The sequence below is a fragment of the Lissotriton helveticus genome, chromosome 2_1 (genome assembly GCF_964261635.1).
Source record: "Lissotriton helveticus chromosome 2_1, aLisHel1.1, whole genome shotgun sequence".
In the NCBI taxonomy this organism is placed as follows: domain Eukaryota; kingdom Metazoa; phylum Chordata; class Amphibia; order Caudata; family Salamandridae; genus Lissotriton; species Lissotriton helveticus.
Window position 1 is genome coordinate 735,021,644 of NC_136059.1, and position 18,057 is coordinate 735,039,700.

The 18,057-nt window shown below is 49.7% G+C and overlaps 1 protein-coding gene across 4 annotated transcripts in view; it reads left to right on the plus strand.

Moving 5' to 3' along the window:
* Positions 1-18,057, plus strand: part of PAM (peptidylglycine alpha-amidating monooxygenase) — a 1,252,349-nt gene that overhangs the window by 553,878 nt on the left and 680,414 nt on the right. The window lies entirely within an intron of this gene.

Sequence of the window (18,057 nt, forward strand, 5' to 3'; positions counted from 1 at the left end):
TCAAGGCGCTGGGGCCGTTCGGAAGATTAAGCGTGCTATTGCTCAGATTTACATGGTGCTGGCCTAACCTGCTGCCGGCTCCGAAGATCCAATTGTGAGCCCTGTGTTGCGAAGTCAGACGCCCTGGCCGCTGCGCCACACCTCTTCCACTTCCATAACTAAGACCGATGTTAATACTGGAGAAGCGTGGCTCAGTGGTTAGAGGCGGCAGACCCGGAAGCTGAGATCGATCGTGGACCAGGGTTCGATTCCCCGCCTCGGCGGGTCTCGGGCTCAAAATTCCACGGACTCGACAATTCTCGCTCTGGTGCCTACTCAACTCACGGGGTCACACTCTGCGACTCTGGGCAATAGCTTGCTTAATCTCCACTACGGCCCCTCGCGGTGGGATGCCTGGCTTTCACCTTGTGGACACCCTGCCAGGGTTTCTCACAGGGGAATACCAGGACGGGTTCCCTAAGCAAGCGCCGGGACGCTTACGGGCAGCTGTGCGCTTTACAAGTCCAACACATTTACATTTACATTTACATTTACTAACTATGTTCTCCTTCAAAACCTCTGTTACAATGATATGTTGGTAGCAAGTGCAAATTGTACTGTGTTGTTTCTTAAATGTCTGCATTGGTAATGCAGAACAAACTAGTTTATTTGTCCTTATGTTTTAGTACCAAGTAGGCGTTTTTATCTGACATGCAGTATTGCACTCTAGTGTACATGTCACTGAAATTGTGCTTACGAGTAGAGTAACACACAATATTACTTTCCAGTGTTTGTCAAATAGTGACTAGATGCTTGAATTCAGCTTTCACTGAATGTTCTGTTGACTGCACTGTCTTTGAAGGGCTTCACGGGGCAACAATAATAAATTAACCCCAACGAGCAATGATCACTCCTGGCAGCTGAGACAACAGCTGCCCCTCACAACAGTTGCGAATGCCGCTGTAATAATTCTGCCTTGATGCATGTCACTTTCCTCGTGGCCCATTGAAATTCTTTGTAGCGGAGACACACTCCTAGCAACAGTTGCTAATGCCGTAATACTGCTGCTTTGACTTGCGGTGAGTTCTACACGTGACCACCCGTGTGACATTGCTAGGCTACCTCCAAGTGACGCTTCAGCCTAGAACCAAGGTGAGCTTTTCTTGTGACACTGCATTACGTTTCGAGCCCACTTCCTCACTACTTGACAGGCGTTCAACGCGGTGACCCTTTGATGCTTGGTGATTTGCTGGTAGTGCCTTCCACTCAAAGAGAATGAGTAGTTAAACTAAGACAAAGGAATTAGTGGCTCCAAAAGGCGGGTAAGAGAGAAATATTGGTGGCATGGATTAGATCAGGAAGCAGAAAGGAACTGGGGTGACAAGTCACAGAAAACTGTGAGTTATCCTTCAGATGAGTGTGATAAATCAGATGGTCCCTGGAAAAAAAATAGGTATTGATGTTACTGGTCCATTGCATGTTATGAGAAGCTGCCCCAAATATGCCATTGTAGCACTTCATTATTTTCCAAGATGGCCTGCAGTGAAATTTACTGGAGAGGTCACTTAGGAAACCACATTCGATTTTCTGAGCGCTGTTCATGAGAGAAGGGGTGCAAGAGATCATGGTATCAGATAATGGTGTCCAATTTGTTTCCCAGCACATTAAAGATATTCTCAAGGAGCAAGGGATAGAACACACACATTCAATCATCTGTGTACTATCCTCAAAGCAGTGGTCTGGTAGAGAGGTGGAATAGGACATTGAAGGAGGGCTTACAGCTGGTGTTGGCTGGAAGGGAGGATTGGAGAGTGGCAACGAGGAAGCTGCTGTGGTCTTATTGTACTACACCCCATTGTGAGACAGGGAAATCTCCTTTCAAAGCGATGAGAGGTAGCTCGGCCAGGGCACTGATGTCCAAAGAAGTGGAGCGAGGCAAGGTTGCTTTAGGAAGAGAAACCAGAAAGAAAGGGGATTATGAGATTGGTGTTTGGGTCCGTGTGCAGAAGGGGCACATGGTTAGAAAAGGAGAATCTAATTACTCTAACCCTCTCCAGGTGAGGAAGCTGAATAAATACACACTTCTGCTGAGTGATGGAAATGTATGGTAACAGAAAATGGTTGTGAGAGCTCCATTGAGGAACGAACAAAAAGACCGAGTAAACTGGGTGATGAATCTAAGAGAGAGGTGGGTGATAAAAAGAAGTCCAGAGTTTTGAGGAATCTCTTTGAAACCAAAGCTTTGAGTAGGTTTGATGGATTTCTGATGTACTTTATGTGAGGATTTATTGTGTGCGTTGCTTATTTTGTGATAGCTTAATATTTACATTTTAGCTTATATTTTGTACCTTATGTATTTCTTGCATTGTATTGAGTTTGTTTTGCAAAGTTGTCACAGTTTGTCTCATTTTATATATGTTGTAACAGATAGTTTTTTAATTATTGTTTAATGTTATTGCCATTTGTTATTGTTAAAGAGGGGCAATGTGTTGTGTTCTTGTTTTAAGATTAAAACAGAAGGTTGAGGAAGGGTTCTAGAGCATGGCTGTGCCCAGGCTCTAGAAGATAGACATTGTAAGGAAGGTGGATGTTAGTCTCCCTCCCTGACAGATGTATTACACTCACCTTCAATCTTCTAATAGCCTTGGCCTTGATTCTTTTCACTAAGTCACACCAAATTTAGCAAAAAGTTAGAACTTTACTCAGAAAGTGGGCTTTTTACTGTTTAATGTAAATCCGTTCTGTGTATGAGAAATTAGCTTTCATAAAGGTGCTCAAGGTTGGCCTGAAGGGGTTAACACAGGTAAAGAGGCTGGCATGAACATAAAGAATACATCGTGGCATGACTTGGGAGCTCAGTACCCTCTGTAGTACTGTGTTGTTTGTGCCAGCATCACAGTACTGGAAAAAATGCTTCCAAAACAGAGAATGGTCTGGCCCATAGGCCATGTATAGTAGGAGTTGGCCGCATGCAGTGAGTTGGGTGCATAGCTAAGGGTTGGACACCTGTGGGAAGTTGGGAACAGAGACTGGCCAGAGGTGGTGTCATCCTATTACTATGCCACTACAACTTAGCTATGTCCTAGAATTACAGGACGTATGCATTGCGGTAAGTAATTATAGAAGTATGTTTTTATGTGTTCTGAGATGAAGTCAGTTTATTTGAAACAGAAAAGTCCAAAGTCTTTTTTCAGGGCTATATTGGGTTTTACATCCCTTGTATATTATCATTTGCCCTGAGCCTTGTGAACTATCTGAGCTGGTTTGGACATTCTTATAGATGTCCATCATAACTTTTATGTTTCAGGCAAAAATGACAAAGGATATACATACTGGTTTTAAACCGATTACTAGAAAGACACACCCTTCATGATAGTACTTCTATATGAGAAATAGTCCCAGAGTGGGTCTTATTTACTGCTTTGGATAATCACCAGTGACCAGTACGAAACATATCCGACTGGCAGTGAGGTAAATACATGTGAGGAAGAGTAAATATTGAGGAAAATAAATATGCATCAGCATGTCTATTTTAACTGTCATCTGCATGGTATAATAGTCTTGGAACAAGTTAACTAAATTTGAATAAAGCGTGTGCCTCATTACAAAACAAGATTTCACTGAAAATGTGGGGCATTACCATCAAAAATATTTTCCACTTTGAGCTGGTCATCTATGTACTAAAACTCATAATTAGCTCCTAGAGTATGCAACGTAGAGGTGATGATAATTATCTTCCTGTACACTCCTGTTGGACTTGGCCCGCAGGGCTGGTTCACCCCTGAACTTTTTGCCTTATTTGTGACCCTGTGTCAGTGATTTTTGGGTCTCTGCGCACTTTTCCCTGGGTCCCAGAGTGAAAGTGCGTGCGTGTAGCATGGCTGGCCTGCCCTCCCATAGGAATGCATGGGGAATGTGTGTGTCCCTGGTAGTTCCTGATGCGTGGGGAGTGCAGGCTCGAGTTTAGTATGTGTAAACTCGTGAGAGTGAATGCTGCGAGATGGTGTCTGCGGCATGTATGTGTCTAGTTGGGAAGTGCTACTTCTGGACATTGAGATATGTGTGCGTGTGCTGTGAGGGTGCTGGAGAGTGATTGGCTGGAGCTGGCTGGCATGCCAGGCTCCAGGAAGTCTGGATGGGTCTGCCCGGTGGTGAGTGGGAGATTAGCATGAGTGATGTGTGGGAGGAGTGTACCTGTGTCCTGGATGGGCTGGGTTTTCCCCACACAATGCTGGCTCCGCCCCCCTGTGGTGTGTCTAACGACCCTAGCCTCCGCAGTGAAAGAGATGGGTGGTTGGGCCATCAAGAGTGCTCCAGAGCCAGCTGCAACTGGTTTTCCCCCACCCTGCACCTTGAAACAAAGGATTTGTTAGTATAAGAAGGGGCTGTGTCCCCTTGGAAAATGTTCTGCTTTTGGATCCTGCCAGAGGGGGCTGTTGCTGCTGCTGGGGCCAGGAGGACCGCCACTTGGGGTGTCTCCCTGCCTGGAGACCCAGTGTGCTGGCTCTGGCCCAGCCTTGCCCCCCTGCCTGCCTCCAGACCCTGCTGGAGCCTTGTCCTGTCCTCCAGTGCTGGGGAGCACTGAGGACTCCTTGCCTGCAGCCTGAGAGCGCTGCTCTCTGCCCTTCAGCGCTGTGAGCGCTGAAATCCCTGCCTAGCGCTTGAAAGCGCTTGATTTGGGCCATAGCGCTGTGAGCGCTGGATTCTGTCCTGGAGGCGCTTGGGAGCGCCTGCCCTTCGTTTCTAGCGCTGCTAGCGCTTTAAGAGCACAGCCGGTGCCCACCCGGCATCTGATCGCCCTGTGTGGCGGTTTTGACGGCGCGGGTGCCACCCCGCTCATTGCCGCTTTGATTTGGCCCGTTTGTATTGGATTCACGAGGGAGCCCACTCCTCGGATCCTGGGAAGCCGCCTGCCTGCCTAAGAAGCGGGCCGCCGCGCTGCCCGCGGCGACCCGGAAGTGGTAAGCGGCCCAGCCAATCCCAGCGCGGCCCAGGAAAGGCCGACCGGAAGTCCCGCCTCCTCCGACGAGCCGGGGAGGGAGAAGCTGCCGGCCGGGTCCCCGAGGCTCCCCGAGTGGAGAGGAGAGCCCCGGGACGAGAGGAGCCGCACTGCAGCCCAGAGCCGGTGAGTGTTGCCAAGAAGCGAGGGGAGGGGCGCCGGGACACGTTGTCGGTGTCCGCCCCCCCCCCCCCTGCCCCCCTCAGCAGCGCGACCTCGCGCCCTTGTGTCTAGAGCCAGAGAGGCTCTTAGGGGGCATTTGTCGTCCTGAGTCCCCAGAGGGGGGACTCCAAGCGGCCCCAAGTGTTCGAGGGTCCCCCGTGAGGGGCCCTGACGCCCGCAGTATTGTTGAGGAGCCCAGAGAGGCTCCTGGGGGGCCATTTTGTGCGTTGAGCCCAGAGAGGCTCTGAGGGTGCCATTCCCTCGTGGTGGAGCCCAGAGAGGCTCCAGCCCTTCTGCATTGCGAGCCCCAGAGAGGCTCGAGTGCCCATTCTGTGGAAGAGCCGGAGAGAGGCTCAGGAGGGCCAGTTCGTGTCCAGGAGCCCAGAGAGGCTCGAGGGGGCAGATTGCTTTGTGAGCCCAGAGAGGCTCATTGCCCATTTGTTCTGAGAGTCCAGTGAGGCTCCAACTTTGCCCTAACTTTCCCTGCACCAGTTGCCCAGCACTTTGTGGGCAACTGCGACGTTTAGGCCCTGACATTGGGACACAGGGACAGTCACAGGTGGTGACTTGTGAGTTTGGCGCAATTGTTATTGATTTTACACCTCTGAATGTATTGTAATGCATCATGTGTTTTGTCTTTACACCCCTACAGGAATTGAGATGTGTAGGTGGTTGTTTTTCTCCCTAGTACAGGTGGTGCTAGTGAGGTCCTGTTACCAGTGATTACTGGTTGTATGCTCTACTTTTATATTGTGTGCTACACTGATTTTACTTTCTAAAGTGCTATTTCTGAAAGTATTATTTCTAAAAGTGCTGATACCCCTGACAGTGGTCCAAGGGGCCCTGTCCTGTGCAATATCCCTTGTAAATTCCGCCCGTGCCTGTTGGCACAGTGTAACAAGATGTGTGTTTTATCTGATGTATATTTATTATAATACAAAGGCTATTTTTATATAACCTTGTGTGGAGTTCCCTTTGTGGTGGGCCTTTGGTTGTTGTTGCTGGGGTGCGTGCGCAAATACTTAACTTACATCGCCTCCAAGTTTAGCCTTGCTGCTCGCGCCACGTTACCTAGAGGGTGAGTAGGGGTTATCTTGGCGTGTAACTCCCTTGCCCTGACTTGGGAGTGGTGGTCTCTGACTGACTTTGGCGAAAGCCCTGGCCAGCCGGGGATCCCATTTCCAACAACTCCCCATCCATCTGTATCATCGTAACATATTATGACAACAATATTCTTTTTTACTGACATCAGTAAATGTTTTCCCAGTGTTATAACATTGACTGCTGTAAATGCTGGCAAACTGGCCCATTGGTTAGATTGTCTTCACTGGTGTTAAAGTGTCAATAGAATACTGTTTAGTTCCCACCAAGCAGCAATTTACGTTTGGGGTATTTCCTGTGTAACAAGACCACAACTCATTTATGAATCTCTTATTTATTCTTTATCTAACCTTTTGCTGTTCACCATCTCTGTTAAGCAGTTAGTTTAGTTGACCGTGCTCTTCTTAATCTCTCCCTTTTCTTTGTTGTGTTTACTTCACATTTTCGCTTCCAAAATTGATAGAATATCTTTCTCTTTCTGGATCTATCTGATTATAACTACATTATCGTCGAATGCATTATGGAGAAAAGATGTTTCTGAGAAATATCTTTCAAGAGAAGCCACTATGAAAAAAAATTAAACTGGTATTTACTCTTATCTCTCTGCTTTTCATTGTTCTTCACACACAACCCTGTGCTAAATCATTTATGTTGGTTACTCATTCTTAATTTCTATTTAATTTTCTCATGCCACTATTTGTTTTGTATTTAGGTGTTCTGAATTATTAGCATCTCTTGATTTTTGGTGTCTTGAATCTGTTTCTTCACTATCTGAATCTCTTCTTTTTTGCTATTTTGTGTCTTGGCCATTCTCACTTTTTTTTTTGTGCTACCTTTATGTACCGTTTTCCACTCACCTCTGAAGTTACACATTTAAAACTATCTTGTTCGTTGACCATTTAAAAATAAAAATGTGAAGGATTAATTTGTTGACATGTCTAACCACTTTTTACCCTTGTTGGGCTTTTCATGTTTGTTGTTGCTGATGATGATTTCTTTGCTTGCTATTTACATTTATTAAAATGTGTACTTTGATGTAGCAAATAGATTCCCACCTTTTAGTCCACCAATATTTTTTGTCTATGACTACCAGTTGGTTTTTACTTTTTACTATGGGCGAGTCCCACTTCCCCAGTCTCACAGTAAATTCACATTAATTGGACTGAGCGTGTTAACTTTCACTGGCCGCTTTTCAAGATGTGGCCTGTGCTGCACAGGTAGTATAAGGGGCACTGGGTTGGTTACCCATGAACACTTGTACACAATCGTGTACGCATATATGTGGGCTATGCATTCAAGACTGCAATCAATTACTGTCAGGTGATTACGCACAGGTAGCCTGGTGCAGAATGGTCTCTGCAAGTAGTGGTGCTAACCTGTGGTAGGCCTTATAATATTAGTGTGCATTCATTAATGGATCAGTAGGGCTTATTAGAAACGCTGTAGTGATTTCACTGTGTTATACATACAGGCAAAATCTGCCCTAAAGTGCCATTTTGCTCCTCTTAGGCCTATACAGTCCAGCAAGGCTTCAAACTGGGGAAAAGCATGCACTCTGAGTTTGATTTTGCAGTTCCCAATACACAAAATTCACATCTTATGGTATATCAGGAATTGTCATATTTCTCAGGCACAGCTCATCATCAAATTCCATGTCTTTGTCCCACTGCTGGGCCAAGTTAATTACTTTACTCCCCAGCAGAAGGAACAAAGGCCAAAACGCAATATACTGTTGTTGACTCAGTTCCTGGAAAACGAAGTAGTGGGGAGGAAAATCGGCATCACATAATTAGTTTGTCACACTGCAGGAACAAATGAGGGAGCCTAAACATCTAATCCCAACACAAGAAGGGCTTGCCGTTGACGTTTTGGTTTGAAGGGATCTGGCAGTGATATGAGCCAGGGGCGTACTTGAGCCCGCATAGGTGCTCTTTCCAGCGAAAACTTGAGTTTCCCTGATGGATTGGCCCAGAATGCTATGGAGGACGATTGGCAAAGCAATGGCGGGTTGATGTGGCATCCAAAGATTGGCCAGGCCTGGTATCTAAAACTTCAATCCCCTTCTTAAAATATCCTGCACAAAGGAGAGACAGTAGAGAAGATCCTGGACCTGGGAGGTGACGACAGCTGAGAAGATGCCCAGTTGGAAGGAGAAGTCAGCCGATGTCTTGCAAGGCTGGACTAAGGACTTTAACTCCAGCTAATCCCTGGGACTAGTATGGGTCTCTCCAGGCCAGTGACGCTGGCCCCTTTATGCCTCCGGAGACCAGTTAAGCGAAAGACTTGTACTCCACTGCCACCCCACAGAGGCAATGCAAGACAGCCATGAGGATCTGGGGCTCGGAAGTGCGCAAAGGAGAGTATTCTGCTGGCAAAAGGCCCCCACCAGCGGGAGAGTAGCACCAGGAGCCAGGCAAAGGAGAAGGCTGGACAAAGGATTCAGAAAATCCTGTTCCTTGCAAAATGCATCCCTTAGAGGAAAGGAGGCTGGTTGAAAAAGCTTTTGGCAGCTAGGCTTGGCCAAAAAGAGCAAAACGAGTCAGAGATAGAACCTACCCGATGGGGCCGGAGATATGGCCACTTGAAGATAGGCCTTGTTTTAAATTGCAAACTAAGTAAAGTGGGTGCATAGTGCGGCACCAAGATTCCCTCCGTTTCTCCTGTCAAGGGCCAAACCCCTGAAGAATGAAGCAACAATTTTTTCATTAATAATTTATTTGCCCAGAAATGGGGAATGCATGGGCCCAGAGACTCCATCCCGTGGTGCCTGGGACAGTTAATATTGAACCGGGAAACCCCATCCCCTCGTGACTAAAGACTGATGCAGGAGGACTCCTGGGGCAAGCCAAAGCCCCAGCATCATGACTGGTGCCATCTCTGCCCCCCTATGCCTGTGTCTGGAGGAGGGCGGGTACACCAGTCATCAGTTTCCCTCCCATGTAGAGCGCGGGCAGGGGAAGAAACCAGCTTTATCGTGTGGTGAGGCTGCAAAAATGGACAGGAAACAGCGGACATGAATTTGCTTAATTCCTTCATTGTGATGCCCCAAGGAGGGGCAGGTGCAAAAACAACAAGTGATGGACTGAATGTGGATCAATGTCACACACTCCCCCAGTCAAAAGATCTGGGCCCAAATCCATCGTTTTTTTGCACTCCACACCACCCTGGGTTAGACAATGGCGATATGCAAATCAGCTCTGACCCTGTTGCCCCATGGGAACAGTCCAGTCCGAACTACAAAAGCCATGTCCTTCCCAGAACGGAATCAAGCATCCGAGGACCGGACCGGTTTCGAGGTAACACCTCTCTTCAGCCCGGCTAGCTTGACTCCAAGTGGTGTGGAGTGCCTGGGACCCACGTCTGGGCATCCCCAGCGCACTTAGGGCGGCAATTGCAAAAACAACAAGTGATGGACTGAATGTGGATCAATGTCACACACTCCCCCAGTCAAAAGATCTGGGCCCAAATCCATCGTTTTTTTGCACTCCACACCACCCTGGGTTAGACAATGGCGATATGCAAATCAGCTCTGACCCTGTTGCCCCATGGGAACAGTCCAGTCCGAACTACAAAAGCCATGTCCTTCCCAGAACGGAATCAAGCATCCGAGGACCGGACCGGTTTCGAGGTAACACCTCTCTTCAGCCCGGCTAGCTTGACTCCAAGTGGTGTGGAGTGCCTGGGACCCACGTCTGGGCATCCCCAGCGCACTTAGGGCGGCAATTGCAAAAACAACAAGTGATGGACTGAATGTGGATCAATGTCACACACTCCCCCAGTCAAAAGATCTGGGCCCAAATCCATCGTTTTTTTGCACTCCACACCACCCTGGGTTAGACAATGGCGATATGCAAATCAGCTCTGACCCTGTTGCCCCATGGGAACAGTCCAGTCCGAACTACAAAAGCCATGTCCTTCCCAGAACGGAATCAAGCATCCGAGGACCGGACCGGTTTCGAGGTAACACCTCTCTTCAGCCCGGCTAGCTTGACTCCAAGTGGTGTGGAGTGCCTGGGACCCACGTCTGGGCATCCCCAGCGCACTTAGGGCGGCAATTGCAAAAACAACAAGTGATGGACTGAATGTGGATCAATGTCACACACTCCCCCAGTCAAAAGATCTGGGCCCAAATCCATCGTTTTTTTGCACTCCACACCACCCTGGGTTAGACAATGGCGATATGCAAATCAGCTCTGACCCTGTTGCCCCATGGGAACAGTCCAGTCCGAACTACAAAAGCCATGTCCTTCCCAGAACGGAATCAAGCATCCGAGGACCGGACCGGTTTCGAGGTAACACCTCTCTTCAGCCCGGCTAGCTTGACTCCAAGTGGTGTGGAGTGCCTGGGACCCACGTCTGGGCATCCCCAGCGCACTTAGGGCGGCAATTGCAAAAACAACAAGTGATGGACTGAATGTGGATCAATGTCACACACTCCCCCAGTCAAAAGATCTGGGCCCAAATCCATCGTTTTTTTGCACTCCACACCACCCTGGGTTAGACAATGGCGATATGCAAATCAGCTCTGACCCTGTTGCCCCATGGGAACAGTCCAGTCCGAACTACAAAAGCCATGTCCTTCCCAGAACGGAATCAAGCATCCGAGGACCGGACCGGTTTCGAGGTAACACCTCTCTTCAGCCCGGCTAGCTTGACTCCAAGTGGTGTGGAGTGCCTGGGACCCACGTCTGGGCATCCCCAGCGCACTTAGGGCGGCAATTGCAAAAACAACAAGTGATGGACTGAATGTGGATCAATGTCACACACTCCCCCAGTCAAAAGATCTGGGCCCAAATCCATCGTTTTTTTGCACTCCACACCACCCTGGGTTAGACAATGGCGATATGCAAATCAGCTCTGACCCTGTTGCCCCATGGGAACAGTCCAGTCCGAACTACAAAAGCCATGTCCTTCCCAGAACGGAATCAAGCATCCGAGGACCGGACCGGTTTCGAGGTAACACCTCTCTTCAGCCCGGCTAGCTTGACTCCAAGTGGTGTGGAGTGCCTGGGACCCACGTCTGGGCATCCCCAGCGCACTTAGGGCGGCAATTGCAAAAACAACAAGTGATGGACTGAATGTGGATCAATGTCACACACTCCCCCAGTCAAAAGATCTGGGCCCAAATCCATCGTTTTTTTGCACTCCACACCACCCTGGGTTAGACAATGGCGATATGCAAATCAGCTCTGACCCTGTTGCCCCATGGGAACAGTCCAGTCCGAACTACAAAAGCCATGTCCTTCCCAGAACGGAATCAAGCATCCGAGGACCGGACCGGTTTCGAGGTAACACCTCTCTTCAGCCCGGCTAGCTTGACTCCAAGTGGTGTGGAGTGCCTGGGACCCACGTCTGGGCATCCCCAGCGCACTTAGGGCGGCAATTGCAAAAACAACAAGTGATGGACTGAATGTGGATCAATGTCACACACTCCCCCAGTCAAAAGATCTGGGCCCAAATCCATCGTTTTTTTGCACTCCACACCACCCTGGGTTAGACAATGGCGATATGCAAATCAGCTCTGACCCTGTTGCCCCATGGGAACAGTCCAGTCCGAACTACAAAAGCCATGTCCTTCCCAGAACGGAATCAAGCATCCGAGGACCGGACCGGTTTCGAGGTAACACCTCTCTTCAGCCCGGCTAGCTTGACTCCAAGTGGTGTGGAGTGCCTGGGACCCACGTCTGGGCATCCCCAGCGCACTTAGGGCGGCAATTGCAAAAACAACAAGTGATGGACTGAATGTGGATCAATGTCACACACTCCCCCAGTCAAAAGATCTGGGCCCAAATCCATCGTTTTTTTGCACTCCACACCACCCTGGGTTAGACAATGGCGATATGCAAATCAGCTCTGACCCTGTTGCCCCATGGGAACAGTCCAGTCCGAACTACAAAAGCCATGTCCTTCCCAGAACGGAATCAAGCATCCGAGGACCGGACCGGTTTCGAGGTAACACCTCTCTTCAGCCCGGCTAGCTTGACTCCAAGTGGTGTGGAGTGCCTGGGACCCACGTCTGGGCATCCCCAGCGCACTTAGGGCGGCAATTGCAAAAACAACAAGTGATGGACTGAATGTGGATCAATGTCACACACTCCCCCAGTCAAAAGATCTGGGCCCAAATCCATCGTTTTTTTGCACTCCACACCACCCTGGGTTAGACAATGGCGATATGCAAATCAGCTCTGACCCTGTTGCCCCATGGGAACAGTCCAGTCCGAACTACAAAAGCCATGTCCTTCCCAGAACGGAATCAAGCATCCGAGGACCGGACCGGTTTCGAGGTAACACCTCTCTTCAGCCCGGCTAGCTTGACTCCAAGTGGTGTGGAGTGCCTGGGACCCACGTCTGGGCATCCCCAGCGCACTTAGGGCGGCAATTGCAAAAACAACAAGTGATGGACTGAATGTGGATCAATGTCACACACTCCCCCAGTCAAAAGATCTGGGCCCAAATCCATCGTTTTTTTGCACTCCACACCACCCTGGGTTAGACAATGGCGATATGCAAATCAGCTCTGACCCTGTTGCCCCATGGGAACAGTCCAGTCCGAACTACAAAAGCCATGTCCTTCCCAGAACGGAATCAAGCATCCGAGGACCGGACCGGTTTCGAGGTAACACCTCTCTTCAGCCCGGCTAGCTTGACTCCAAGTGGTGTGGAGTGCCTGGGACCCACGTCTGGGCATCCCCAGCGCACTTAGGGCGGCAATTGCAAAAACAACAAGTGATGGACTGAATGTGGATCAATGTCACACACTCCCCCAGTCAAAAGATCTGGGCCCAAATCCATCGTTTTTTTGCACTCCACACCACCCTGGGTTAGACAATGGCGATATGCAAATCAGCTCTGACCCTGTTGCCCCATGGGAACAGTCCAGTCTGAACTACAAAAGCCATGTCCTTCCCAGAACGGAATCAAGCATCCGAGGACCGGACCGGTTTCGAGGTAACACCTCTCTTCAGCCCGGCTAGCTTGACTCCAAGTGGTGTGGAGTGCCTGGGACCCACGTCTGGGCATCCCCAGCGCACTTAGGGCGGCAATTGCAAAAACAACAAGTGATGCACTGAATGTGGATCAATGTCACACACTCCCCCAGTCAAAAGATCTGGGCCCAAATCCATCGTTTTTTTGCACTCCGCACCACCCTGGGTTAGACAATGGCGATATGCAAATCAGCTCTGACCCTGTTGCCCCATGGGAACAGTCCAGTCCGAACTACAAAAGCCATGTCCTTCCCAGAACGGAATCAAGCATCCGAGGACCGGACCGGTTTCGAGGTAACACCTCTCTTCAGCCCGGCTAGCTTGACTCCAAGTGGTGTGGAGTGCCTGGGACCCACGTCTGGGCATCCCCAGCGCACTTAGGGCGGCAATTGCAAAAACAACAAGTGATGGACTGAATGTGGATCAATGTCACACACTCCCCCAGTCAAAAGATCTGGGCCCAAATCCATCGTTTTTTTGCACTCCACACCACCCTGGGTTAGACAATGGCGATATGCAAATCAGCTCTGACCCTGTTGCCCCATGGGAACAGTCCAGTCCGAACTACAAAAGCCATGTCCTTCCCAGAACGGAATCAAGCATCCGAGGACCGGACCGGTTTCGAGGTAACACCTCTCTTCAGCCCGGCTAGCTTGACTCCAAGTGGTGTGGAGTGCCTGGGACCCACGTCTGGGCATCCCCAGCGCACTTAGGGCGGCAATTGCAAAAACAACAAGTGATGGACTGAATGTGGATCAATGTCACACACTCCCCCAGTCAAAAGATCTGGGCCCAAATCCATCGTTTTTTTGCACTCCACACCACCCTGAGTTAGACAATGGCGATATGCAAATCAGCTCTGACCCTGTTGCCCCATGGGAACAGTCCAGTCCGAACTACAAAAGCCATGTCCTTCCCAGAACGGAATCAAGCATCCGAGGACCGGACCGGTTTCGAGGTAACACCTCTCTGCAGCCCGGCTAGCTTGACTCCAAGTGGTGTGGAGTGCCTGGGACCCACGTCTGGGCATCCCCAGCGCACTTAGGGCGGCAATTGCAAAAACAACAAGTGATGGACTGAATGTGGATCAATGTCACACACTCCCCCAGTCAAAAGATCTGGGCCCAAATCCATCGTTTTTTTGCACTCCACACCACCCTGGGTTAGACAATGGCGATATGCAAATCAGCTCTGACCCTGTTGCCCCATGGGAACAGTCCAGTCCGAACTACAAAAGCCATGTCCTTCCCAGAACGGAATCAAGCATCCGAGGACCGGACCGGTTTCGAGGTAACACCTCTCTTCAGCCCGGCTAGCTTGACTCCAAGTGGTGTGGAGTGCCTGGGACCCACGTCTGGGCATCCCCAGCGCACTTAGGGCGGCAATTGCAAAAACAACAAGTGATGGACTGAATGTGGATCAATGTCACACACTCCCCCAGTCAAAAGATCTGGGCCCAAATCCATCGTTTTTTTGCACTCCACACCACCCTGGGTTAGACAATGGCGATATGCAAATCAGCTCTGACCCTGTTGCCCCATGGGAACAGTCCAGTCCGAACTACAAAAGCCATGTCCTTCCCAGAACGGAATCAAGCATCCGAGGACCGGACCGGTTTCGAGGTAACACCTCTCTTCAGCCCGGCTAGCTTGACTCCAAGTGGTGTGGAGTGCCTGGGACCCACGTCTGGGCATCCCCAGCGCACTTAGGGCGGCAATTGCAAAAACAACAAGTGATGGACTGAATGTGGATCAATGTCACACACTCCCCCAGTCAAAAGATCTGGGCCCAAATCCATCGTTTTTTTGCACTCCACACCACCCTGGGTTAGACAATGGCGATATGCAAATCAGCTCTGACCCTGTTGCCCCATGGGAACAGTCCAGTCCGAACTACAAAAGCCATGTCCTTCCCAGAACGGAATCAAGCATCCGAGGACCGGACCGGTTTCGAGGTAACACCTCTCTTCAGCCCGGCTAGCTTGACTCCAAGTGGTGTGGAGTGCCTGGGACCCACGTCTGGGCATCCCCAGCGCACTTAGGGCGGCAATTGCAAAAACAACAAGTGATGGACTGAATGTGGATCAATGTCACACACTCCCCCAGTCAAAAGATCTGGGCCCAAATCCATCGTTTTTTTGCACTCCACACCACCCTGGGTTAGACAATGGCGATATGCAAATCAGCTCTGACCCTGTTGCCCCATGGGAACAGTCCAGTCCGAACTACAAAAGCCATGTCCTTCCCAGAACGGAATCAAGCATCCGAGGACCGGACCGGTTTCGAGGTAACACCTCTCTTCAGCCCGGCTAGCTTGACTCCAAGTGGTGTGGAGTGCCTGGGACCCACGTCTGGGCATCCCCAGCGCACTTAGGGCGGCAATTGCAAAAACAACAAGTGATGGACTGAATGTGGATCAATGTCACACACTCCCCCAGTCAAAAGATCTGGGCCCAAATCCATCGTTTTTTTGCACTCCACACCACCCTGGGTTAGACAATGGCGATATGCAAATCAGCTCTGACCCTGTTGCCCCATGGGAACAGTCCAGTCCGAACTACAAAAGCCATGTCTTTCCCAGACCGGAATCAGGCATCCAAGGACCGGTTTCTGGCTATCAGCCTTCATCAGCCTGGATAGCTTGACTCCAGTGGTGTGGAGAGCCTGGGACTCACGTGTGAGCATCCCCAGCCCACTCGGGGTGAAATTGCAAAAAACACAGTTGATGGACAGAATGTAGAACAATGTCGAGTCAAGCTAGCCGGGCTGAAGAGAGGTGTTACCTCGAAACCGGTCCGGTCCTCGGATGCTTGATTCCGGTCTGGGAAAGACATGGCTTGGTAGTTCGGACTGGACTGTTCCCATGAGGCACAGGGTCAGAGCTGATTTGCATATAGCCAGTGTCTAACCCAGGGTGGTGTGGAGTGCAAAAAAACGATGGATTTAGGCCCAGATCCTTGTACTGGGGTGAATGTATGACATTGTTCTACATTCTGTCCATCAACTGTGTTTTTTGCAATTTCACCCCGAGTGGGCTGGGGATGCTCAGACGTGAGTCCCAGGCTCTCCACACCACTGGAGTCAAGCTATCCAGGCTGATGAAGGCTGATAGCCAGAAACCGGTCCTTGGATGCCTGATTCCGGTCTGGGAAAGACATGGCTTGGTAGTTCGGACTGGACTGTTCCCATGAGGCACAGGGTCAGAGCTGATTTGCATATAGCCAGTGTCTAACCCAGGGTGGTGTGGAGTGCAAAAAAACGATGGATTTAGGCCCAGATCCTTGTACTGGGGTGAATGTATGACATTGTTCTACATTCTGTCCATCAACTGTGTTTTTTGCAATTTCACCCCGAGTGGGCTGGGGATGCTCAGACGTGAGTCCCAGGCTCTCCACACCACTGGAGTCAAGCTATCCAGGCTGATGAAGGCTGATAGCCAGAAACCGGTCCTTGGATGCCTGATTCCGGTCTGGGAAAGACATGGCTTGGTAGTTCGGACTGGACTGTTCCCATGAGGCACAGGGTCAGAGCTGATTTGCATATAGCCAGTGTCTAACCCAGGGTGGTGTGGAGTGCAAAAAAACGATGGATTTAGGCCCAGATCCTTGTACTGGGGTGAATGTATGACATTGTTCTTCATTCTGTCCATCAACTGTGTTTTTTGCAATTTCACCCCGAGTGGGCTGGGGATGCTCAGACGTGAGTCCCAGGCTCTCCACACCACTGGAGTCAAGCTATCCAGGCTGATGAAGGCTGATAGCCAGAAACCGGTCCTTGGATGCCTGATTCCGGTCTGGGAAAGACATGGCTTGGTAGTTCGGACTGGACTGTTCCCATGAGGCACAGGGTCAGAGCTGATTTGCATATAGCCAGTGTCTAACCCAGGGTGGTGTGGAGTGCAAAAAAACGATGGATTTAGGCCCAGATCCTTGTACTGGGGTGAATGTATGACATTGTTCTACATTCTGTCCATCAACTGTGTTTTTTGCAATTTCACCCCGAGTGGGCTGGGGATGCTCAGACGTGAGTCCCAGGCTCTCCACACCACTGGAGTCAAGCTATCCAGGCTGATGAAGGCTGATAGCCAGAAACCGGTCCTTGGATGCCTGATTCCGGTCTGGGAAAGACATGGCTTGGTAGTTCGGACTGGACTGTTCCCATGAGGCACAGGGTCAGAGCTGATTTGCATATAGCCAGTGTCTAACCCAGGGTGGTGTGGAGTGCAAAAAAAACGATGGATTTAGGCCCAGATCCTTGTACTGGGGTGAATGTATGACATTGTTCTACATTCTGTCCATCAACTGTGTTTTTTCCAAGGAGGGGCAGGGGCATGAGCAACAGTCAAGCAGGAGTATTTAAGTTCTGCAGGAGTGCAGCAGCTCTCCTGTAGGGTTATTGTGAAAAGATAACCTGAAAGCTCCTGTGGCCCAGTGAACAGCACTCCAGGAGAGGTTTGCTTATATTTAAAGCTCTCTAAGCTGGAGCTGTATGCACTTCACCTTGTGAGTGAGGAGGGCCCCTGATGGTTGGTCCTGTGGCTGCATTATGTGGCCTGAAGAGTGTAAAAGAAAGTCTCTGACTTATATGTTAATGGTTGTTTTAAATTGCAATGTTTTCTGAACACTGCAATGCCTATACTTCTAACAATTGCATTTGAGTATGATTATTGTTCCAATTGATTTTATTGGTGATATCATGACATGTGGCTATTTTATTAATGTGGTGACCCCTTGACAAAGCCAGTAGGCATGCATGCTGTAATATATCAATGTGGCGCCCTAACAAAGTAGGCCTGTCTTGTAAATATTGATGTGGTGGCCCCTTGACAAAC